General features: G+C 44.3%; 16 non-coding genes across 16 annotated transcripts; all 16 read right to left on the bottom strand.

Moving 5' to 3' along the window:
• Positions 1 to 3,539: 3,539 nt before the first annotated feature.
• Positions 3,540 to 3,612, bottom strand: TRNAV-AAC (transfer RNA valine (anticodon AAC)). The gene has a single exon. It is a non-coding gene; the product is annotated as a tRNA-Val (tRNA).
• An 856-nt stretch (positions 3,613 to 4,468) lies between these two features.
• Positions 4,469 to 4,541, bottom strand: TRNAV-GAC (transfer RNA valine (anticodon GAC)). Its single transcript has one exon. It is a non-coding gene; the product is annotated as a tRNA-Val (tRNA).
• Positions 4,542 to 4,765: 224 nt separating this feature from the next.
• TRNAV-UAC (transfer RNA valine (anticodon UAC)) lies at positions 4,766 to 4,838 on the bottom strand. The gene has a single exon. It is a non-coding gene; the product is annotated as a tRNA-Val (tRNA).
• Positions 4,839 to 5,412: 574 nt separating this feature from the next.
• On the bottom strand, positions 5,413 to 5,485 carry TRNAV-AAC (transfer RNA valine (anticodon AAC)). The gene has a single exon. It is a non-coding gene; the product is annotated as a tRNA-Val (tRNA).
• A 224-nt stretch (positions 5,486 to 5,709) lies between these two features.
• On the bottom strand, positions 5,710 to 5,782 carry TRNAV-UAC (transfer RNA valine (anticodon UAC)). The gene has a single exon. It is a non-coding gene; the product is annotated as a tRNA-Val (tRNA).
• Positions 5,783 to 6,197: 415 nt separating this feature from the next.
• TRNAV-CAC (transfer RNA valine (anticodon CAC)) lies at positions 6,198 to 6,270 on the bottom strand. The gene has a single exon. It is a non-coding gene; the product is annotated as a tRNA-Val (tRNA).
• An 8,044-nt stretch (positions 6,271 to 14,314) lies between these two features.
• On the bottom strand, positions 14,315 to 14,387 carry TRNAV-AAC (transfer RNA valine (anticodon AAC)). The gene has a single exon. It is a non-coding gene; the product is annotated as a tRNA-Val (tRNA).
• Positions 14,388 to 14,610: 223 nt separating this feature from the next.
• TRNAI-UAU (transfer RNA isoleucine (anticodon UAU)) lies at positions 14,611 to 14,683 on the bottom strand. Its single transcript has one exon. It is a non-coding gene; the product is annotated as a tRNA-Ile (tRNA).
• Positions 14,684 to 15,256: 573 nt separating this feature from the next.
• Positions 15,257 to 15,327, bottom strand: TRNAV-AAC (transfer RNA valine (anticodon AAC)). The gene has a single exon. It is a non-coding gene; the product is annotated as a tRNA-Val (tRNA).
• A 5,588-nt stretch (positions 15,328 to 20,915) lies between these two features.
• Positions 20,916 to 20,988, bottom strand: TRNAV-AAC (transfer RNA valine (anticodon AAC)). Its single transcript has one exon. It is a non-coding gene; the product is annotated as a tRNA-Val (tRNA).
• Positions 20,989 to 21,212: 224 nt separating this feature from the next.
• On the bottom strand, positions 21,213 to 21,285 carry TRNAV-UAC (transfer RNA valine (anticodon UAC)). The gene has a single exon. It is a non-coding gene; the product is annotated as a tRNA-Val (tRNA).
• A 413-nt stretch (positions 21,286 to 21,698) lies between these two features.
• On the bottom strand, positions 21,699 to 21,771 carry TRNAV-CAC (transfer RNA valine (anticodon CAC)). Its single transcript has one exon. It is a non-coding gene; the product is annotated as a tRNA-Val (tRNA).
• Positions 21,772 to 21,857: 86 nt separating this feature from the next.
• TRNAV-AAC (transfer RNA valine (anticodon AAC)) lies at positions 21,858 to 21,930 on the bottom strand. Its single transcript has one exon. It is a non-coding gene; the product is annotated as a tRNA-Val (tRNA).
• A 587-nt stretch (positions 21,931 to 22,517) lies between these two features.
• Positions 22,518 to 22,590, bottom strand: TRNAV-UAC (transfer RNA valine (anticodon UAC)). The gene has a single exon. It is a non-coding gene; the product is annotated as a tRNA-Val (tRNA).
• A 574-nt stretch (positions 22,591 to 23,164) lies between these two features.
• Positions 23,165 to 23,237, bottom strand: TRNAV-AAC (transfer RNA valine (anticodon AAC)). Its single transcript has one exon. It is a non-coding gene; the product is annotated as a tRNA-Val (tRNA).
• Positions 23,238 to 23,461: 224 nt separating this feature from the next.
• Positions 23,462 to 23,534, bottom strand: TRNAV-UAC (transfer RNA valine (anticodon UAC)). The gene has a single exon. It is a non-coding gene; the product is annotated as a tRNA-Val (tRNA).
• Positions 23,535 to 23,789: the final 255 nt, after the last annotated feature.

Raw genomic sequence — 23,789 nt, 5'->3', positions numbered from 1 at the left:
TGGTCAGAACCTTCTGCGTCTGGTCCTGGATCCGACTCATAAAGATTCTGGGCATCAGTGCAGATCATTTCCTCGTCTGGATTCACAGAAGCGCTGGAGTCGACCTCTGATTCCCAGGCTATAGTATGAGTAAACAGCTCTGCAGACTCAACCATCTGTTCTACCTCATACTCAGACGGGCAGCTGGAGATTTGGGAGCTGTGAGGAAGCAAGTGCGATTTGGGTGACACCTTTGAGGACTGGAGTATTTGTGATGTTGAAGTTGATGTGGAGGAGAGCCCACTTAAAGGAGCACTTGATATCCGTTGAAGCACCTGCTGTTTTTGTGCCTCATCTGGAATTTGTAGCGATTGGCGTGGCCGTAAGAAAGGGATCTTATCACATTGTCCGCTAAAAGAAGTAGACATTTTAGTTTGGCTGGAAGATGGTCTTTCTTCTGCAGATGTTACTGTTGCTTTAACACCTACCCCACGGACACAACCTTTTTTCCCCTTCCCAACACGCCTATTCCCCTTTCCACCAGCAGCAGGCCTTTTTCCACTCATTTTGGTGGTTAACTAATTCACAACTCTGGAGTTGTTTGCACAAAAAAACAATGGATGGTAACTGAGCAGAGCTGAGTGGCCAAACTGTGGTATTAGGCCAAAACTATTGGCTGGGTTAGATGCAGAAAAAAATTATTTTGAATTTGCAACCTGATGGAGGTCAGTATAGATGGACTAATACAAATAGTCTCACACACTGCTAGAGGCCCAAATATTTTTTCAGAGGTACTGTAGATGCAGATAAAAATTATTTTTAATTTGCAACCTGATGGAGGTCAGTATAGATGGACTAATAGACCAAGTCCCACACACTGCTAGAAGCCCAAATATTTTTTCAGAGCTAGATGCAGAAAAAAATTATTTTGAATTTGCAACCTGATGGAGGTCAGTATAGACGGATTAATACAAATAGTCCCACACACTGCTAGAAGCCCAAATATTTTTTCAGAGGTACTGTAGATGCAGATAAAAATTATTTTTAATTTGCAACCTGATGGAGGTCAGTATAGATGGACTAATAGACCAAGTCCCACACACTGCTAGAAGCCCAAATATTTTTTCAGAGCTAGATGCAGAAAAAAATTATTTTTAATTTGCAACCTGATGGAGGTCAGTATAGATGGACTAATAGACCAAGTCCCACACACCGCTAGAAGCCCAACTATTTTTTCAGAGCTAGATGCAGAAAAAAATTATATTCAATTTGCAACCTGCTGGAGGTCAGTATAGAAGGACTAATAGAACAAGTCCCACACACTGCTAGAAGCCCAAATATTTTTTCAGAGCTAGATGCAGAAAACAATTATTTTTAATTTGCAACCTGATGGAGGTCAGTATAGATGGACTAATAGACCAAGTCCCACACACCGCTAGAAGCCCAAATATTTTTTCAGAGCTAGATGCAGAAAAAAATTATTTTTAATTTGCAACCTGATGGAGGTCAGTATAGATAGACTAATAGACCAAGTCCCACACACTGCTAGAAGCCCAAATATTTTTTCAGAGCTAGATGCAGAAAAAAATTATTTTTAATTTGCAACCTGATGGAGGTCAGTATAGATGGACTAATAGACCAAGTCCCACACACCGCTAGAAGCCCAACTATTTTTTCAGAGCTAGATGCAGAAAAAAATTATATTCAATTTGCAACCTGCTGGAGGTCAGTATAGAAGGACTAATAGAACAAGTCCCACACACTGCTAGAAGCCCAAATATTTTTTCAGAGCTAAATGAAGAAAAAAATTATTTTTAATTTTCAACCTGATGGAGGTCAGTATAGATGGACTAATAGACCAAGTCCCACACACTGCTAGAAGCCCAAATATTTTTTCAGAGCTAGATGCAGAAAAAAATTATTTTTAATTTACAACCTGATGGAGGTCAGTATAGATGGACTAATAGACCAAGTCCCACACACTGCTAGAAGCCCAAATATTTTTTCAGAGCTAAATGAAGAAAAAAATTATTTTTAATTTGCAACCTGATGGAGGTCAGTATAGATGGACTAATAGACCAAGTCCCACACACTGCTAGAAGCCCAAATATTTTTTCAGAGCTAGATGCAGAAAAAAATTATATTCAGTTTGCAACCTGATGGAGGTCAGTATAGATGGACTAATAGAATGATGCTATGCCCAAAAGATTTTACTTCACTAGGTGCAGTAAAAAAATTGGTATTCTATACACAGGTGTTATATCTTGCAACACAGATAGGCTACTCCACTGACTAACACACTCTGCAATAGGCCAAAAAGGATTAGCTTTGCTAGATTCAGCCAAATGCTGTGAAAAAAACTTGCACAGCACTGGCACAGACCTGCCTGGCAAAAACTGATAGGAACTGATGTAACCTAGTCCTGAAAAGGACTCCAATTACAATTAGTCTTTACTCCCACAACCTATCTATTTAAGAGCACAGACCTCCCTGATAAAAGTCGTAGGAAATGCTGTAACCTAGTCCTTAAAAGGACTGCAATCACAACTATTCCCTACTCCCAAGCTATCTGTATATTTGTGCGAAAATTGGCTTGAAATTAACAAGGTATAGCGCACACAGCAACAGCGGTGCCGTCTAACACGCAGCTGCAGCAGTGAGCAAATGGTGGCGACGGGGAAAATGGCTTGGTCTTATAGGGCAAGGACATGTGACATACACTGCCAATGACACATGCCCTTGCTTGTGTGAAAAAAAGCACTTCGCTCTGTGTGTGCGCTGCTGATAGGCTGACAGATTGCACCTCCCCACTGCAAATGCGGGAAAGAGAAAAAAAAATGGAGATCTTCATTGTTCCTGCAGAGATCCATCCCCTGCCCCTCCCCCCACCCCGCTGTACACTCAAACTGCGTATTAACATTAATTTTCATCATTACTGAGAAAAAATCCAGTTATGATTTTGGTGCATGAACAGTTATCGAACATAACCTCGAACAGCCGAATTTTTCTCAAATTGTTCGTGTTCGCCGAACGGCTCGAACACCGCCCAAAACAGCTCGAATTTGAGATTGGCGAACAGTTCGAGTAGAACAACGCTCATCTCTAATGGCATCATCTGAAAAGCAAAACTTGCATCTTTCAATGAGGGAACTTTTCACTTGTCAGGCTAACGTGATTCTGGTTTAAACGTAGCTGAGCTGGATTTGCATGGAAAAAAAACATTTTGGACAAAGCATTCTCATGCCTTTGTCCAAAAGCCAAAAAGAAAGAGAAAAAGCACGTAGATGCTTAGTTTTGCACCCTAAGACTCTCAGGTGTTAATTGAATTGTGATAACCTATCAACTGTCAAAACCACACACTGTTGTCAAAAGCAAACTCACGTAGAAATCGTAGCGGTGAAAAAAAATGCCCGGTATCGGACCGGGGACCTTTCGCGTGTGAGGCGAACGTGATAACCGCTACACTACAGAAACTAGATGGGAAAAGCATCTGTGGTCACGGCATGCAATCAAGATCAAGGACCGAAACGCAAACGCTTTGATAGCAAACAATAAAATTATGTTTCTGCCCAGCTTCGAACTGGGGACCTTTCGCGTGTTAGGCAAACGTGATAACCGCTACACTACAGAAACTCACAGTACTACCAAAGACATTCACACATACCTAAATCATCGACCCAAAGCCAACAGGTTTACCTCAATGTTTAAAAACAGGACAAAGGGCATTTTTCAACCAGAGAACATGCGTTCATTTGTCAGGCCATTGTGAATCAAATGGGTGAAAATCATGCTGCCCAAACCAACAGTATAGTCTTGTTTGAGAAAAAATGCTCACAAACACATGTTTATTCCCGGTGTCGAAACGGGGACCTTTCGCGTGTAAAGCAAACGTGATAAGCACTACACTACAGAATCTTCATGAAAAGGAGTGAAATGTTCACGTCAAGCAATCAAGAGCAAAAGTGGAAACAGAGTAATGGCATCATCTGAAAAGCAAAACTTGCATCTTTCAATGAGGGAAATTTTCACTTGTCAGGCTAACGTGATTCTGGTTTAAACGTAGCTGAGCTGGATTTGCATGGAAAAAAACATTTTGGACAAAGCATTCTCATGCCTTTGTCCAAAAGCCAAAAAGAAAGAGAAAAAGCACGTAGATGCCTAGTTTTGCACCCTAAAACTCTCAGGTGTTACTTGAATTGTGATAACCTATCAACTGTCAAAACCACACACTGTTGTTGAAAGCAAACTCACGTAGAAATCGTAGCGGTGAAAAAAATGCTGCTCAAACCAACAATATAATCTTGCATTTGGAAATAAAGAATAAATCACATGTTTCTGCCCGGTATCGATTCGGGGACCTTTCGCGTGTGAGGCAAACGTGATAACCGCTAAACTACAGAAACTAGACGGGAAAAGCTTCTGTGGTCACGGCATGCAATCAAGATCAAGGACCGAAAGGCAAACGCTTTGATAGCAAACAATAAAATTATGTTTCTGCCCAGTTTCGAACTGGGGACCTTTCGCATGTCAGGCAAACGTGATAACCGCTACACTACAGAAACTCATGGTACTACCAAAGACATTCACACATACCTAAATGCAATTGAACAAAATCATCCACCCAAAGCCAACAGGTTTACCTCAATGTTTAAAAACAGGACAAAGGGCATTTTTCAACCAGGGAACATGCGTTCATTTGTCAGGCCATTGTGAATCAAATGGGTGAAAATCATGCTGCCCAAACCAACAGTAGAGCCTTGTGTGAGAAAAAATGCTCACAAACACATGTTTCTGCCCAGTGTCGAACTGGTGACCTTTCGCATGTAAAGCAAACGTGATAACCACTACACTACAGAAACTTCATGAAAAGAAGTGAAATGTTCACGTCAAGCAATGAAGAGCAAAAGTGGAAACAGAGTAATGGCATCATCTGAAAAGCAAAACTTGCATCTTTCAATGAGGGAACTTTTCACTTGTCAGGCTAACGTGATTCTGGTTTAAACGTAGCTGAGCTGGATTTGCATGGAAAAAAACATTTTGGACAAAGCATTCTCATGCCTTTGTCCAAAAGCCAAAAAGAAAGAGAAAAAGCACGTAGATGCCTAGTTTTGCACCCTAAAACTCTCAGGTGTTACTTGAATTGTGATAACCTATCAACTGTCAAAACCACACACTGTTGTCAAAAGCAAACTCACGTAGAAATCGTAGCGGTGAAAAAAATGCTGCTCAAACCAACAATATAATCTTGCATTTGGAAATAAAGAATAAATCACATATTTCTGCCCGGTATCAAACCGGGGACCTTTCGCGTGTGAGGCAAACGTGATAACCGATACACTACAGAAACTAGATGGAAAAAGCTTCTGTGGTCACGGCATGCAATCAAGATCAAGGACCGAAAGGCAAACGCTTTGATAGCAAACAATAAAATTATGTTTCTGCCCAGTTTCGATCTGGGGACCTTTCACGTGTTAGGCGAACGTGATAACCGCTACACTACAGAAACTCACGGTACTACCAAAGACATTCACACATACCTAAATGCAATTGAACAAAATCATCCACCCAAAGCCAACAGGTTTACCTCAATGTTTAAAAACAGGACAAAGGGCATTTTTCAAACAGGGAACAGGCGTTCATTTGTCAGGCCATTGTGAATCAAATGTGTGAAAATCATGCTGTCCAAACCAACAGTATAGCCTTGTGTGAGAAAAAATGCTCACAAACACATGTTTCTGTCCGGTGTCGAACCAGGGACCTTTCGCATGTAAAGCGAACGTGATAACCACTACACTACAGAAACTTCATGAAAAGGAGTGAAATGTTCACGTCAAGCAATCAAGAGCAAAAGTGGAAACAGAGTAATGGCATCATCTGAAAAGCAAAACTTGCATCTTTCAATGAGGGAACTTTTCACTTGTTAGGCTAACGTGATTCTGGTTTAAACGTAGCTGAGCTTGATTTGCATGGAAAAAAACATTTTGGACAAAGCATTCTCATGCCTTTGTCCAAAAGCCAAAAAGAAAGAGAAAAAGCACGTAGATGCCTAGTTTTGCACCCTAAAATTCTCAGGTGTTACTTGAATTGTGATAACCTATCAACTGTCAAAACCACAGACTGTTGTCAAAAGCAAACTCACGTAGAAATCGTAGCGGTGAAAAAAATGCTGCTCAAACCAACAATATAATCTTGCATTTGGAAATAAAGAATAAATCACATGTTTCTGCCCGGTATCAAACCGGGGACCTTTCGAGTGTGAGGCGAACGTGATAACCGCTACACTACAGAAACTAGACAGAAAAAGCTTTTGTGGTCACGGCTAGAGATGAGCGTTGTTCTACTCGAACTGTTCGCCAATCTCAAATTCGAGCTGTTTTGGGCGGTGTTCGAGCCGGTCGGCGAACACGAACAATTTGAGAAAAATTCGGCTGTTCGAGGTTATGTTCGATAACTGTTCGTGCACCAAAATCATAACTGGATTTTTTCTCAGTAATGATGAAAATTAATGTTAATACGCAGTTTGAGTGTACAGCGGGGCGGGGGGAGGGGCAGGGGATGGATCTCTGCAGGAACAATGAAGATCTCCATTTTTTTTTCTCTTTCCCGCATTTGCAGTGGGGAGGTGCAATCTGTCAGCCTATCAGCAGCGCACACACGGAGCGAAGTGCTTTTTTTCACACAAGCAAAGGCATGTGTGATTGGCAGTGTATGTCACATGTCCTTGCCCTATAAGACCAAGCCATTTTCCCCGTCGCCACCATTTTCTCACTGCTGCAGCTGCGTGTTAGATGGCACCGCTGTTGCTGTGTGCGCTATACCTTGTTAATTTCAAGCCAATTTTCGCACAAATATACAGATAGCTTGGGAGTAGGGAATAGTTGTGATTGCAGTCCTTTTAAGGACTAGGTTACAGCATTTCCTACGACTTTTATCAGGCAGGTCTGTGCTCTTAAATAGATAGATTGTGGGAGTAAAGACTAATTGTAATTGGAGTCCTTTTCAGGACTAGGTTACATCAGTTCCTATCAGTTTTTGCCAGGCAGGTCTGTGCCAGTGCTGTGCAAGTTTTTTTCACAGCATTTGGCTGAATCTAGCAAAGCTAATCCTTTTTGGCCTATTGCAGAGTGTGTTAGTCAGTGGAGTAGCCTATCTGTGTTGCAAGATATACCACCTGTGTATAGAATACCAATTTTTTTACTGCACCTAGTGAAGTAAAATCTTTTGGGCATAGCATCATTCTATTAGTCCATCTATACTGACCTCCATCAGGTTGCAAACTGAATATAATTTTTTTCTGCATCTAGCTCTGAAAAAATATTTGGGCTTCTAGCGGTGTGTGGGACTTGGTCTATTAGTCCATCTATACTGACCTCCATCAGGTTGCAAATTAAAAATAATTTTTTTCTTCATTTATCTCTGAAAAAATATTTGGGCTTCTAGCAGCGTGTGGGACTTGTTCTATTAGTCCATCTATACTGACCTCCATCAGGTTGCAAATTAAAAATAATTTTTTTCTTCATTTATCTCTGAAAAAATATTTGGGCTTCTAGCAGTGTGTGGGACTTGTTCTATTAGTCCATCTATACTGACCTCCATCAGGTTGCAAATTAAAAATATTTTTTTTCTGCATCTAGCTCTGAAAAAATATTTGGGCTTCTAGCAGTGTGTGGGACTTGGTCTATTAGTCCATCTATACTGACCTCCATCAGGTTGCAAATTAAAAATAATTTTTTTCTTCATCTAGCTCTGAAAAAATATTTGGGCTTCTAGCAGTGTGTGGGACTTGGTCTATTAGTCCATCTATACTGACCTCCATCAGGTTGCAAATTAAAAATAATTTTTTTCTTCATTTATCTCTGAAAAAATATTTGGGCTTCTAGCAGCGTGTGGGACTTGTTCTATTAGTCCATCTATACTGACCTCCATCAGGTTGCAAATTAAAAATAATTTTTTTCTGCATGTAGCTCTGAAAAAATATTTGGGCTTCTAGCAGTGTGTGGGACTTGGTCTATTAGTCTAGCTATACTGACCTCCATCAGGTTGCAAATTAAAAATAATTTTTTTCTGCATCTAGCTCTGAAAAAATATTTGGGCTTCTAGCAGTGTGTGGGACTTGGTCTATTAGTCCATCTATACTGACCTCCATCAGGTTGCAAATTGAATAAAAAAATTTTCTGCATCTAGCTCTGAAAAAATATTTGGGCTTCTAGCAGTGTGTGGGACTTGGTCTATTAGTCCATCTATACTGACCTCCATCAGGTTGCAAATTAAAAATAATTTTTTTCTTCATTTATCTCTGAAAAAATATTTGGGCTTCTAGCAGCGTGTGGGACTTGTTCTATTAGTCCATCTATACTGACCTCCATCAGGTTGCAAATTAAAAATAATTTTTTTCTGCATCTAGCCCAGCCAATAGTTTTGGCCTAATACCACAGTTTGGCCACTCAGCTCTGCTCGGTTACCATCCATTGTTTTTTTGTGCAAACAACTCCAGAGTTGTGAATTAGTTAACCACCAAAATGAGTGGAAAAAGGCCTGCTGCTGGTGGAAAGGGGAATAGGCGTGTTGGGAAGGGGAAAAAAGGTTGTGTCCGTGGGGTAGGTGCAGAAGAAAGACCATCTTCCAGCCAAACTAAAATGTCTACTTCTTTTAGCGGACAATGTGATAAGATCCCTTTCTTACGGCCACGCCAATCGCTACAAATTCCAGATGAGGCACAAAAACAGCAGGTGCTTCAACGGATATCAAGTGCTCCTTTAAGTGGGCTCTCCTCCACATCAACTTCAACATCACAAATACTCCAGTCCTCAAAGGTGTCACCCAAATCGCACTTGCTTCCTCACAGCTCCCAAATCTCCAGCTGCCCGTCTGAGTATGAGGTAGAACAGATGGTTGAGTCTGCAGAGCTGTTTACTCATACTATAGCCTGGGAATCAGAGGTCGACTCCAGCGCTTCTGTGAATCCAGACGAGGAAATGATCTGCACTGATGCCCAGAATCTTTATGAGTCGGATCCAGGACCAGACGCAGAAGGTTCTGACCATAATGTAGACCCTCATTCCCAAACTGTAACTCCTGTTGGTGGAGACAATGAGGAAGACGATGATAAGACTCAAATACCTGATTGGAGCGACAACTTTAGTTTTTTGTCAGGGCAGGAACAGGTTGGCTCTGAGGACGATGGGTGTGATAACGCACAGGGTGATGATGATGAGGTCGGAGATCACACTTACTGTCAACCCACAGTCAGCCAAGAGATGAGGTCAGCAGAGGAGGTGGAGGAAGATGCTAGTGACGACGAGGTCAGGTTGCGCCTTCCTGGACAGAGACGTAGTACTGGAAGCACGTCAACAACTGCATCCTCAAACACAACTCTGCCTCTCACCACAAGTCGTGGTGGCTCTTCAGGTCGCATGGGTGCTAAGCCTTGCATAGCCTGGGCATTTTTTCAGATCGATAAAGATGACCCAACTCGTGTTATCTGTAACATTTGTCAGCAAAAGCTAAGTAGAGGCCAAAAAATACATAGTTTGAGTACTTCATGCATGAACCGGCACATGGATATGAAGCATAAGTTGCAGTGGGAAGCTCAGTGTGCTACAATGCGGCCTAGCCGGCCGGGCCAATCACCGTCTGCCATATCTTGTGCATCCGCGGCCTCTTCATCCTCTGTGACTGGGGGGACAGCAGTCACACCTGTTTTGGGGCGCAGACCTGCCACCTCTTTACCCGCAACAGCCAGCGTGATTGGCAGGTCATCATTTTCTTTGGAGGTGGTAACACCAGCTGGTGTTGAGCGCTGTCCGACATCGATAGCACCACCTTTGGATCAAGGCAACCTAACATGTCCGCCTGCATCTTCCTCACAGACCGGCAGTTTGCCGGGGACACCCTTATCAACCCCGTCTAAGCACAATAGCCAGCCCTCGGTCCCTCAGATGTGGACAAGTAAAAGACCATTTCCTCCTAGCCATGAGAAAGCTAAGAGGTTGAATTTCACCATCTGCAAGCTCTTGGCTACAGAAATGCTGCCTTTCCGCCTGGTGGACACAGAGGATTTTCGAGACCTTATGTCCATCGCAGTGCCCCAGTACCAGATGCCCAGTCGGCACTACTTCTCAAAGAAAGGTGTGCCTGCGCTCCACCAGCATGTCGCACACAACATCACCGCTTCTTTGAGAAACTCTGTGTGTGACAGGGTGCATTTCACCACAGACACTTGGATGAGTAGGCATGGACAGGGGCGTTACATGTCGCTGACTGGGCACTGGGTAACTATGGTGACAGCAGGACAAGGGGCTGCTGTCCAAGTCTTGCCGTCCCCACGAGTTGTGCGTCAATCCTCTTTATGTCAAAGTTCCTCCACTGCTTCTGCCTCCTTAACCTCCTCTCGGTCTTCCACCTGCACCCAAAGCCTGTCTGGTCATGCCACAAGCTTTCTAACTGCGCAGAAGGGATCCTGCACACCTCCTTACTATGCTGGCAGTAGGGCTCAACGTCATCAGGCGGTTTTTACATTGAAATGTCTGGGAAATGTGAGTCACACAGCTGAGGAGTTGTGGTCAGCTCTGGAGAACCAATTTCATGAATGGTTGTCTCCACTGGACCTGAAACCAGGGAAGGCCGTGTGCGACAATGCTGCAAACCTGGGTGCGGCCCTTCGCCGGGGCAATGTCACACACGTGCCTTGTATGGCTCACGTGTTGAACCTGGTTGTCCAGCAATTTTTAGCCCACTATCCCAGACTAGATGGCCTTCTGCAGAGGGCACGGTCGCTGTGTGCTCACTTCCGCCGTTCGCATCCCGCAGCTCAGTGACTTACATCTCTACAGAAGTCGTTGGGCCTGCCACTTCACCGGCTAAAATGCGATGTGCCTACCCGGTGGAATTCAACTCTGCACATGTTGCAGCGACTGTGGCAGCACCGACAAGCCCTGGTGCAATACGTTCTGACGTATAGCCTGGGCCAACGAGATTCAGAGGTGGGGCAAATCACGCTGGAGGAGTGGTCTCAGATCAGGAACCTATGCACCCTTCTGCACAGTTTTGAAATGGCGACGAAGATGTTTAGTGCTGACGATGCCATTATCAGCATGACTATTCCGGTGATTTACATGCTGGAGCACATGTTAAACAGAATTCGGAGTCAGGTGGTGGCACAAGAGGAGGTGGAGGAAGTAGAGGAGGAGGAGTTGTATGCGGAAGGGCTAACATCTGCAAGGTCCAGACGGTCGGCAGCACCAAGGCGGCAGGCATGTGAGGGTGGGGGAGATGGTTTTACCAGGGCGCATGGTAGCAGCCAAACTAGTGAGGAAGGTGCAGGAGCCCAGGAAGAAGTGGAGGACGAACTGATGGAAGACTCATCAGATGAGGGAGACCTTGATCACATTTCTGTTGTGCGAGGTTGGGGGGAGAGGACAGAGGAAGGAAGCATGATTGTTACCTCGCCACCAACACAACAGGGACTTGGTGCTCCTGGATGCGCAAGACACATGAGTGCCTTCTTGCTGCACTACCTGCAACATGACCCTCGAATTGTGAGAATTAGAAATAATCCTGACTACTGGGTTGCCACACTGTTAGATCCCCGGTACAAAAGTAAATTTGCAGAAATTATTCCTGCCATAGAAAGGGATGCACGCATGCAGGAGTATCAGCAGAGACTGTTGCAGAATCTTACATGTGCTTTTCCACAAAATACCAGTGGTGCACGTAGTGAATCTCACAGTTCCAACTTGCCAACCGTGGGACCGTCAAGTGTTCAGCACTCAAACCGTAACAGAACCACAGTATCTGCTGGTAACATCAATTTTGCGGAATCATTTCACCACTTTTTTAGCCCATCCTTTGCAAGGCCACAGGAGACAAGAAGTCTGACACATAGTCAACGCCTAGAGACGATGGTACAGGAGTATCTCCAAGTAAACATTGAAGCCACGACTGTGTCACTGGACCCTTGCTCTTTTTGGGCTTCCAATCTGGATAAATGGCCGGAGCTAGCCACTTACGCCTTGGAGATCTTGTCATGCCCCGCAGCCAGCGTTCTGTCTGAACGTGTGTTCAGCGCTGCTGGTGGTGTGCTGACAGATAAGCGCACGCGGCTCTCCACTGATAATGTAGACAGACTCACGTTCATAAAGATGAACAAATCATGGATCCGAAACGACTTTTCTACCCCTGTGTCATCCTGGGGAGAGTAAAAGCTTGATGATTGGTTAAAATCACCCTACCAACCGTTTTAAGCTTTCAAATTACTAATCATGTTTATCTGTATCTTGACTGGAAAATAATTTGGGCTTTGTAGCAGTGTGCAGCACTGATCCTATTAGGCCATCTATAATAAGCTTCACCAGATTTAAAATTAAAAATAATTTTTAGCTGCATCTAGCCCGGAAAATAATTTTGGGGCTCCGAGATGCGCAAGACACATAAGTGCCTTCTTGCTGCACTACCTGCAGCATGACCCTCATATTGTCAGAATTCGAAGTAATCATGACTACTGGGTTGCCACACTCTTAGATCCCCCAAACTTTTCGATCAACCTTTTCATTTTAATAAAGACCAAAAAAATGGTCATTTTTGAAATTATAAGCATTAGCAGGTTGTTAGAAACTGAAATCAAACAGTTTTCAACTCAAAACTTTATTCTAGGTGATGTTACATTTTCACATAGGACCCCTTGTTCGAAAGGAGCTTCTGAACTCTCTCGTCCATTGAATTTGTCAGGTTTTGGATGGTTTCTGCTTCAATTGTTTTGCATGAGGACAGAATACCCTCCCAGAGCTGTTGCTTAGATGTGAACTGCCTCCCGCCATCATAGACACTCCTTTTAATGATGCTCCAAAGGTTCTGAATGGGGTAGAGGTCAGGGGAGCATGGGGGTCACACCATAAATTTGTCCCCTTTTATGCCCATATCAGCCAGAGATGCAGATGTTTTATGTGCAGCATGAGATGGTGCATTATCATGCAGAAAAATGATCTTGCTGTGAAATACACGGTTCTTCTTCTTGAACCATGGCAGGAAGTGGTTTGAGAAAATCCACATACATTATGGAGTTCATCTTTAGCGCCTTCAGGGATCCTAAAGGGGCCGACAATCTCTCTCCCCATGATTCCAGCCCAAAACATTACTCCACCTCCTCCTTGTTGGCGCTGTAGCCGTGTTTGCGTGGGGTGTCCATCAACCAGCCATCCTCCACTCCATTCATCTAGACCATCGAGCGCTGCACGGCACTCATCCGTGAACAAAACAGTTTTGAAATCAGTCTTCATGTAATGTTTGGCCCACTGGAGCCGTTTCTGCTTGTGTGAAGTGGATAGAGGAGGTCGACAGGATGGCATATGCACAGCTGCAAACCTCTGAAGGACCCTGCATCTTGTTGTTCGGGGGACGTTGGAGGCACAAGCAGCTTCAAAAACTTGTCTGCTGCTATGACAAGGCTTTTTTGCCACTGCTGTTTCAACCTGACGTAATTGCCTGTAGGAAAGAGTCCTCAATTTGCCCTTATCAGCATGCACACGTGTGTACTGTGAATCAGCTACATACTTCTTGATTGCCAAGACACTTCATCCTGATCATCGCACAATGTTGATTGTAGTCATGCCTTGACCTAAACACTCCACAATTTGTTGCTTCTCAGCAGCCGACACATCCTTTTTCTTTCCCATTTTGGCAGAAAATGTAGGCTGCTTAATAATGTGAGAGAGCCTTCTTAAGTAGTCTTGCCTTTCATTGGACACACCTGCCAAACTAATTAGCACAGGTGTCTGCAATTGCTTACAGTGATATAAAGAGCCCTGACACACATCACCATCAATGAGTTTAACTGACAAACAAACAAATTCTTCCCTTATCACTCCTAAACACTTTTTGCATAATAATTTGGAACGCGGTGTACATGTGCTTTTCCACAAAACACCAGTGGTTCACGTAGTGAATCTTACAGTTCTAACTTGCCAACCATGGTCTGTATGGCAAGTCTCGGCTTCTCACTTTTTGGATTTTAGAAGGGCATGACATGCCTATATCTGTGTCTCCCCCTCCTTTTACTCCTCCACCTCTTTTCTTTTCGCATGACTATATGTACTTGTCACTTTTCCATGTGTTAGTTGTGTCTTCTGAGCAGTTTGTCAGCTTTTGGACACCTTTGAAGGTGTTTTCTATGTGTTTCTATGTGTTTTTGTTTGCCTGCCATTGGTTTTAACGGTGTTCGAAGGTGTTCGACGAACCGAACCGAACTCGAACACTACGGGGGTGGCTCAACACTAGTCACGGCATGCAATCAAGATCAAGGACCGAAAGGCAAACGCTTTGATAGCAAACAATAAAATTATGTTTCTGCCCAGTTTCGAACTGGGGACCTTTCGCGTGTTAGGCGAACGTGATAACCGCTACACTACAGAAACTCACGGTACTACCAAAGACATTCACACATACCTAAATGCAATTGAACAAAATCATCCACCCAAAGCCAACAGGTTTACCTCAATGTTTAAAAACAGGACAAAAGGCATTTTTCAACCAGGGAACATGCGTTCATTTGTCAGGCCATTTGAATCAAATGGGTGAAAATCATGCTGCCCAAACCAACAGTATAGCCTTGTGTGAGAAAAAATGCTCACAAACACATGTTTCTGCCCAGTGTCAAACCGGGGACCTTTCGCGTATAAAGCGAGCGTGATAACCACTACACTACAGAAACTTCATGAAAAGGAGTGAAATGTTCACATCAAGCAATCAAGAGCAAAAGTGGAAACAGAGTAATGGCATCATCTGAAAAGCAAAACTTGCATCTTTCAATGAGGGAACTTTTCACTTGTCAGGCTAACGTGATTCTGGTTTAAACGTAGCTGAGCTGGATTTGCATGGAAAAAAACATTTTGGACAAAGCATTCTCATGCCTTTGTCCAAAAGCCAAAAAGAAAGAGAAAAAGCACGTAGATGCCTAGTTTTGCACCCTAAAACTCTCAGGTGTTACTTGAATTGTGATAACCTATCAACTGTCAAAACCACACACTGTTGTCAAAAGCAAACTCACGTAGAAATCGTAGCGGTGAAAAAAATGCTGCTCAAACCAACAATATAATCTTGCATTTGGAAATAAAGAATAAATCACATGTTTCTGGCCGGTATCGAACAGGGGACCTTTCGCTGTGAGGTGAACGTGATAACCGCTACACTACAGAAACTAGACGGAAAAAGCTTCTGTGGTCACGGCATGCAATCAAGATCAAGGACCGAAAGGCAAACGCTTTGATAGCAAACAATAAAATTATGTTTCTGCCCAGTTTCGAACTGGGGACCTTTCGCGTGTTAGGCGAACGTGATAACCGCTACACTACAGACTGCTCCTTTAAGTGGGCTCTCCTCCACATCAACTTCAACATCACAAATACTCCAGTCCTCAAAGGTGTCACCCAAATCGCACTTGCTTCCTCACAGCTCCCAAATCTCCAGCTGCCCGTCTGAGTATGAGGTAGAACAGATGGTTGAGTCTGCAGAGCTGTTTACTCATACTATAGCCTGGAAATCAGAGGTCGACTCCAGCGCTTCTGTGAATCCAGACGAGGAAATGATCTGCACTGATGCCCAGAATCTTTATGAGTCGGATCCAGGACCAGACGCAGAAGGTTCTGACCATAATGTAGACCCTCATTCCCAAACTGTAACTCCTGTTGGTGGAGACAATGAGGAAGACGATGATAAGACTCAAATACCTGATTGGAGCGACAACTTTAGTTTTTTGTCAGGGCAGGAACAGGTTGGCTCTGAGGACGATGGGTGTGATAACGCACAGGGTGATGATGATGAGGTCGGAGATCCCACTTACTGTCAACCCACAGTCAGCCAAGAGATGAGGTCAGCAGAGGAGGTGGAGGAAGATGCTAGTGACGACGAGGTCAGGTTGCGCCTTCCTGGACAGAGACGTAGTACTGGAAGCACGTCAACAACTGCATCCTCAAACACAACTCTGCCTCTCACCACAAGTCGTGGTGGCTCTTCAGGTCGCATGGGTGCTAAGCCTTGCATAGCCTGGGCATTTTTTCAGATCGATAAAGATGACCCAACTCGTGTTATCTGTAACATTTGTCAGCAAAAGCTAAGTAGAGGCCAAAAAATACATAGTTTGAGTACTTCATGCATGAACCGGCACATGGACATGAAGCATAAGTTGCAGTGGGAAGCTCAGTGTGCTACAATGCGGCCTAGCCGGCCGGGCCAATCACCGTCTGCCATATCTTGTGCATCCGCGGCCTCTTCATCCTCTGTGACTGGGGGGACAGCAGTCACACCTGTTTTGGGGCGCAGACCTGCCACCTCTTTACCCGCAACAGCCAGCGTGATTGGCAGGTCATCATTTTCTTTGGAGGTGGTAACACCAGCTGGTGTTGAGCGCTGTCCGACATCGATAGCACCACCTTTGGATCAAGGCAACCTAACATGTCCGCCTGCATCTTCCTCACAGACCGGCAGTTTGCCGGGGACACCCTTATCAACCCCGTCTAAGCACAATAGCCAGCCCTCGGTCCCTCAGATGTGGACAAGTAAAAGACCATTTCCTCCTAGCCATGAGAAAGCTAAGAGGTTGAATTTCACCATCTGCAAGCTCTTGGCTACAGAAATGCTGCCTTTCCGCCTGGTGGACACAGAGGATTTTCGAGACCTTATGTCCGTCGCAGTGCCCCAGTACCAGATGCCCAGTCGGCACTACTTCTCAAAGAAAGGTGTGCCTGCGCTCCACCAGCATGTCGCACACAACATCACCGCTTCTTTGAGAAACTCTGTGTGTGACAGGGTGCATTTCACCACAGACACTTGGACGAGTAGGCATGGACAGGGGCGTTACATGTCGCTGACTGGGCACTGGGTAACTATGGTGACAGCAGGACAAGGGGCTGCTGTCCAAGTCTTGCCGTCCCCACGAGTTGTGCGTCAATCCTCTTTATGTCAAAGTTCCTCCACTGCTTCTGCCTCCTCAACCTCCTCTCGGTCTTCCACCTGCACCCAAAGCCTGTCTGGTCATGCCACAAGCTTTCTAACTGCGCAGAAGGGATCCTGCACACCTCCTTACTATGCTGGCAGTAGGGCTCAACGTCATCAGGCGGTTTTTACATTGAAATGTCTGGGAAATGTGAGTCACACAGCTGAGGAGTTGTGGTCAGCTCTGGAGAACCAATTTCATGAATGGTTGTCTCCACTGGACCTGAAACCAGGGAAGGCCGTGTGCGACAATACTGCAAACCTGGGTGCGGCCCTTCGCCGTGGCAATGTCACACACGTGCCTTGTATGGCTCACGTGTTGAACCTGGTTGTCCAGCAATTTTTAGCCCACTATCCCAGACTAGATGGCCTTCTGCAGAGGGCACGGTCGCTGTGTGCTCACTTCCGCCGTTCGCATCCCGCAGCTCAGCGACTTACATCTCTACAGAAGTCGTTGGGCCTGCCACTTCACCGGCTAAAATGCGATGTGCCTACCCGGTGGAATTCAACTCTGCACATGTTGCAGCGACTGTGGCAGCACCGACAAGCCCTGGTGCAATACGTTCTGACGTATAGCCTGGGCCAACGAGATTCAGAGGTGGGGCAAATCACGCTGGAGGAGTGGTCTCAGATCAGGAACCTATGCACCCTTCTGCACAGTTTTGAAATGGCGACGAAGATGTTTAGTGCTGACGATGCCATTATCAGCATGACTATTCCGGTGATTTACATGCTGGAGCACATGTTAAACAGAATTCGGAGTCAGGTGGTGGCACAAGAGGAGGTGGAGGAAGTAGAGGAGGAGGAGTTGTATGCGGAAGGGCTAACATCTGCAAGGTCCAGACGGTCGGCAGCACCAAGGCGGCAGGCATGTGAGGGTGGGGGAGATGGTTTTACCAGGGCGCATGGTAGCAGCCAAACTAGTGAGGAAGGTGCAGGAGCCCAGGAAGAAGTGGAGGACGAACTGATGGAAGACTCATCAGATGAGGGAGACCTTGATCACATTTCTGTTGTGCGAGGTTGGGGGGAGAGGACAGAGGAAGGAAGCATGATTGTTACCTCGCCACCAACACAACAGGGACTTGGTGCTCCTGGATGCGCAACACACATGAGTGCCTTCTTGCTGCACTACCTGCAACATGACCCTCGAATTGTGAGAATTAGAAATAATCCTGACTACTGGGTTGCCACACTGTTAGATCCCCGGTACAAAAGTAAATTTGCAGAAATTATTCCTGCCATAGAAAGGGATGCACGCATGCAGGAGTATCAGCAGAGACTGTTGCAGAATCTTACATGTGCTTTTCCACAAAATACCAGTGGTGCACGTAGTGAATCTCACAGTTCCAACTTGCCAACCGTGGGACCGTCAAGTGTTCAGCACTCAAACCGTAACAGAACCACAGTATCTGCTGGTAACATCAATTTTGCGGAATCATTTCACCACTTTTTTAGCCCATCCTTTGCAAGGCCACAGGAGACAAGAAGTCTGACACATAGTCAACGCCTAGAGACGATGGTACAGGAGTATCTCCAAGTAAACATTGAAGCCACGACTGTGTCACTGGACCCTTGCTCTTTTTGGGCTTCCAATCTGGATAAATGGCCGGAGCTAGCCACTTACGCCTTGGAGATCTTGTCATGCCCCGCAGCCAGCGTTCTGTCTGAACGTGTGTTCAGCGCTGCTGGTGGTGTGCTGACAGATAAGCGCACGCGGCTCTCCACTGATAATGTAGACAGACTCACGTTCATAAAGATGAACAAATCATGGATCCGAAACGACTTTTCTACCCCTGTGTCATCCTGGGGAGAGTAAAAGCTTGATGATTGGTTAAAATCACCCTACCAACCGTTTTAAGCTTTCAAATTACTAATCATGTTTATCTGTATCTTGACTGGAAAATAATTTGGGCTTTGTAGCAGTGTGCAGCACTGATCCTATTAGGCCATCTATAATAAGCTTCCCAAGATTTAAAATTAAAATTAATTTTTAGCTGCATCTAGCCCGGAAAATAATTTTGGGGCTCCGAGATGCGCAAGACACATAAGTGCCTTCTTGCTGCACTACCTGCAGCATGACCCTCATATTGTCAGAATTCGAAGTAATCATGACTACTGGGTTGCCACACTCTTAGATCCCCCAAACTTTTCGATCAACCTTTTCATTTTAATAAAGACCAAAAAAATGGTCATTTTTGAAATTATAAGCATTAGCAGGTTGTTAGAAACTGAAATCAAACAGTTTTCAACTCAAAACTTTATTCTAGGTGATGTTACATTTTCACATAGGACCCCTTGTTCGAAAGGAGCTTCTGAACTCTCTCGTCCATTGAATTTGTCAGGTTTTGGATGGTTTCTGCTTCAATTGTTTTGCATGAGGACAGAATACCCTCCCAGAGCTGTTGCTTAGATGTGAACTGCCTCCCGCCATCATAGACACTCCTTTTAATGATGCTCCAAAGGTTCTGAATGGGGTAGAGGTCAGGGGAGCATGGGGGTCACACCATAAGTTTGTCCCCTTTTATGCCCATATCAGCCAGAGATGCAGATGTTTTATGTGCAGCATGAGATGGTGCATTATCATGCAGAAAAATGATCTTGCTGTGAAATACACGGTTCTTCTTCTTGAACCATGGCAGGAAGTGCTGTTTGAGAAAATCCACATACATTATGGAGTTCATCTTTAGCGCCTTCAGGGATCCTAAAGGGGCCGACAATCTCTCTCCCCATGATTCCAGCCCAAAACATTACTCCACCTCCTCCTTGTTGGCGCTGTAGCCGTGTTTGCGTGGGGTGTCCATCAACCAGCCATCCTCCACTCCATTCATCTGGACCATCGAGCGCTGCACGGCACTCATCCGTGAACAAAACAGTTTTGAAATCAGTCTTCATGTAATGTTTGGCCCACTGGAGCCGTTTCTGCTTGTGTGAAGTGGATAGAGGAGGTCGACAGGATGGCATATGCACAGCTGCAAACCTCTGAAGGACCCTGCATCTTGTTGTTCGGGGGACGTTGGAGGCACAAGCAGCTTCAAAAACTTGTCTGCTGCTATGACAAGGCTTTTTTGCCGCTGCTCTTTCAACCTGACGTAATTGCCTGTAGGAAAGAGTCCTCAATTTGCCCTTATCAGCACGCACACGTGTGTACTGTGAATCAGCTACATACTTCTTGATTGCCAAGACACTTCATCCTGATCATCGCACAATGTTGATTGTAGTCATGCCTTGACCTAAACACTCCACAATTTGTTGCTTCTCAGCAGCCGACACATCCTTTTTCTTTCCCATTTTGGCAGAAAATGTAGGCTGCTTAATAATGTGAGAGAGCCTTCTTAAGTAGTCTTGCCTTTCATTGGACAGACCTGCCAAACTAATTAGCACAGGTGTCTGCAATTGCTTACAGTGATATAAAGAGCCCTGACACACATCACCATCAATGAGTTTAACTGACAAACAAACAAATTCTTCCCTTATCACTCCTAAACACTTTTTGCATAATAATTTGGAACGCGGTGTACATGTGCTTTTCCACAAAACACCAGTGGTTCACGTAGTGAATCTTACAGTTCTAACTTGCCAACCGTGGTCTGTATGGCAAGTCTCGGCTTCTCACTTTTTGGATTTTAGAAGGGCATGACATGCCTATATCTGTGTCTCCCCCTCCTTTTACTCCTCCACCTCTTTTCTTTTCGCATGACTATATGTACTTGTCACTTTTCCATGTGTTAGTTGTGTCTTCTGAGCAGTTTGTCAGCTTTTGGACACCTTTGAAGGTGTTTTCCATGTGTTTCTATGTGTTTTTGTTTGCCTGCCATTGGTTTTAACGGTGTTCGAAGGTGTTCGACGAACCGAACCGAACTCGAACACTACGGGGGTGGCTCAACACTAGTCACGGCATGCAATCAAGATCAAGGACCGAAAGGCAAACGCTTTGATAGCAAACAATAAAATTATGTTTCTGCCTAGTTTCGAACTGGGGACCTTTCGCATGTTAGGTGAACGTGATAACCGCTACACTACAGAAACTCACGGTACTACCAAAGACATTCACACATACCTAAATGCAATTGAACAAAATCTGCCACCCAAAGCCAACAGGTTTACCTCAATGTTTAAAAACAGGACAAAGGGCATTTTTCAACCAGGGAACATGCGTTCATTTGTCAGGCCATTGTGAATCAAATGGGTGAAAATCATGCTGCCCAAACCAACAGTATAGCCTTGTGCAAGAAAAAATGCTTACAAACACATGTTTCTGCCCGGTGTCGAACCAGGGACCTTTCGCGTGTAAAGCGAACGTGATAACCACTACACTACAGAAACTTCATGAAAAGGAGTGAAATGTTCACATCAAGCAATCAAGAGCAAAAGTGGAAACAGTAATGGCATCATCTGAAAAGCAAAACTTGCATCTTTCAAAGAGGGAACTTTTCACTTGTCAGGCTAACGTGATTCTGGTTTAAACGTAGCTGAGCTGGATTTGCATGGAAAAAAACATTTTGGACAAAGCATTCTCATGCCTTTGTCCAAAAGCCAAAAAGAAAGAGAAAAAGCACGTAGATGCCTAGTTTTGCACCCTAAAACTCTCAGGTGTTACTTGAATTGTGATAACCTATCAACTGTCAAAACCACACACTGTTGTCAAAAGCAAACTCACGTAGAAATCGTAGCGGTGAAAAAAATGCTGCTCAAACCAACAATATAATCTTGCATTTGGAAATAAAGAATAAATCATATGTTTCTGCCCGGTATCAAACCGGGGACTTTTCGCGTGTGAGGCGAACGTGATAACCGCTACACTACAGAAACTAGACGGGAAAAGCTTCTGTGGTCACGGCATGCAATCAAGATCAAGGACTGAAAGGCAAACGCTTTGATAACAAACTATTAAATTATGTTTCTGCCCAGTTTTGAACTGTGGACCTTTCACGTGTTAGGTGAACGTGATAACCGCTACACTACAGAAACTCACGGTACTACCAAAGACATTCACACATACCTAAATGCAATTGAACAAAATCATCCACCCAAAGCCAACAGGTTTACCTCAATGTTTAAAAACAGGACAAAGGGCATTTTTCAACCAGGGAACATGCGTTCATTTGTCAGGCCATTGTGAATCAAATGGGTGAAAATTATGCTGCCCAAACCAATAGCTGTCTACAAATATGTCAAGGGCTGTCACATTGTAGAAGGATCATCTTTATTCTCATTTGCACAAGGAAAGACTAGAAGCAATGGGATGAAACTAAATGGGAGGAGACACAGATTAGATATTAGAAAAAACTTTTTGACAGTTAGGGTGATTAATGAGTGGAACAGGCTGCCACGAGAGGTGGTGAGTTCCCCTTCAATGGACGTCTTCAAACAGAGGCTGGACAGACATCTGTCTGAGATGATCTAGTGAATCCTGCTTTGAGCAGGGGGTTGGACCAGATGACCCAGGAGGTCCCTTCCAACTCTACCATTCTATGATTATTCTATGATTCTATGATTATTCTATGATTCTATGATTATTCTATAGCCTTGTGCGAGAAAAAATGCTCACAAACACATGTTTCTGCCCGGTGTCGAACCAGGGACCTTTCGCGTGTAAAGCAAACGTGATAACCACTACACTACAGAAACTTCATGAAAAGGAGTGAAATGTTCACGTCAAGCAATCAAGAGCAAATGTGGAAACAGAGTAATGGCATCATCTGAAAAGCAAAACTTGCATCTTTCAATGAGGGAACTTTTCACTTGTCATGCTAACGTGATTCTGGTTTAAACGTAGCTGAGCTGGATTTGCATGGAAAAAAGCATTTTGGACAAAGCATTCTCATGCCTTTGTCCAAAAGCCAAAAAGAAAGAGAAAAAGCATGTAGATGCCTAGTTTTGCACCCTAAAACTCTCAGGTGTTACTTGAATTGTGATAACCTATCAACTGTCAAAACCACACACTGTTGTCAAAAACAAACTCACGTAGAAATCGTAGCGGTGAAAAAAATGCTGCTCAAACCAACAATATAATCTTCCATTTGGAAATAAAGAATAAATCACATGTTTCTGCCCGGTATCGAACCGGGGACCTTTCGCGTGTGAGGCGAACGTGATAACCGCTACAAAACACAGACTAGACGGAGCAAGCTTCTGTGGTCACGGCATGCAATCAAGATCAAGGACCGAAAGGCAAACGCTTTGATAGCAAACAATAAAATTATGTTTCTGCCCAGTTTTGAACTGGGGACCTTTCGTGTGTTAAGCGAACATGATAACCGCTACACTACAGAAACTCACGGTACTACCAAAGACATTCACACATACCTAAATGCAATTGAACAAAATCATCCACCCAAAGACAACAAGTTTACCTCAATGTTTAAAAACAGGACAAAAGGCATTTTTCAACCAGGGAACATGCGTTCATTTGTCAGGCCATTGTGAATCAAATGGTTGAAAATCATGCTGCCCAAACCAACAGTATAGCCTTGTGTGAGAAAAAATGCTCACAAACACATGTTTCTGCCCGGTGTCGAACAGGGGACCTTTCGCATGTAAAGTGAACGTGATAACCACTACACTACAGAAACTTCATGAAAAAGAGTGAAATGTACACGTCAAGCAATCAAGAGCAAAAGTGGAAACAGAGTAATGGCATCATCTGAAAAGCAAAACTTGCATCTTTCAATGAGGGAACTTTTCACTTGTCAGGCTAACGTGAATCTAGTTTAAACGTAGCTGAGCTGGATTTGCATGGAAAATAACATTTTGGACAAAGCATTCTCATGCCTTTGTCCAAAAGCCAAAAAGAAAGAGAAAAAGCACGTAGATGCCTAGTTTTGCAC

This window comes from Phyllobates terribilis, unplaced genomic scaffold (assembly GCF_046119375.1).
Source record: "Phyllobates terribilis strain yellow unplaced genomic scaffold, ASM4611937v1 Scaffold_3__8_contigs__length_932513732, whole genome shotgun sequence".
In the NCBI taxonomy this organism is placed as follows: Eukaryota; Metazoa; Chordata; class Amphibia; order Anura; family Dendrobatidae; genus Phyllobates; species Phyllobates terribilis.
The sequence above is the reverse complement of the archived record's forward strand: the minus strand, read 5'-3'. Positions and strand labels throughout refer to the sequence as shown.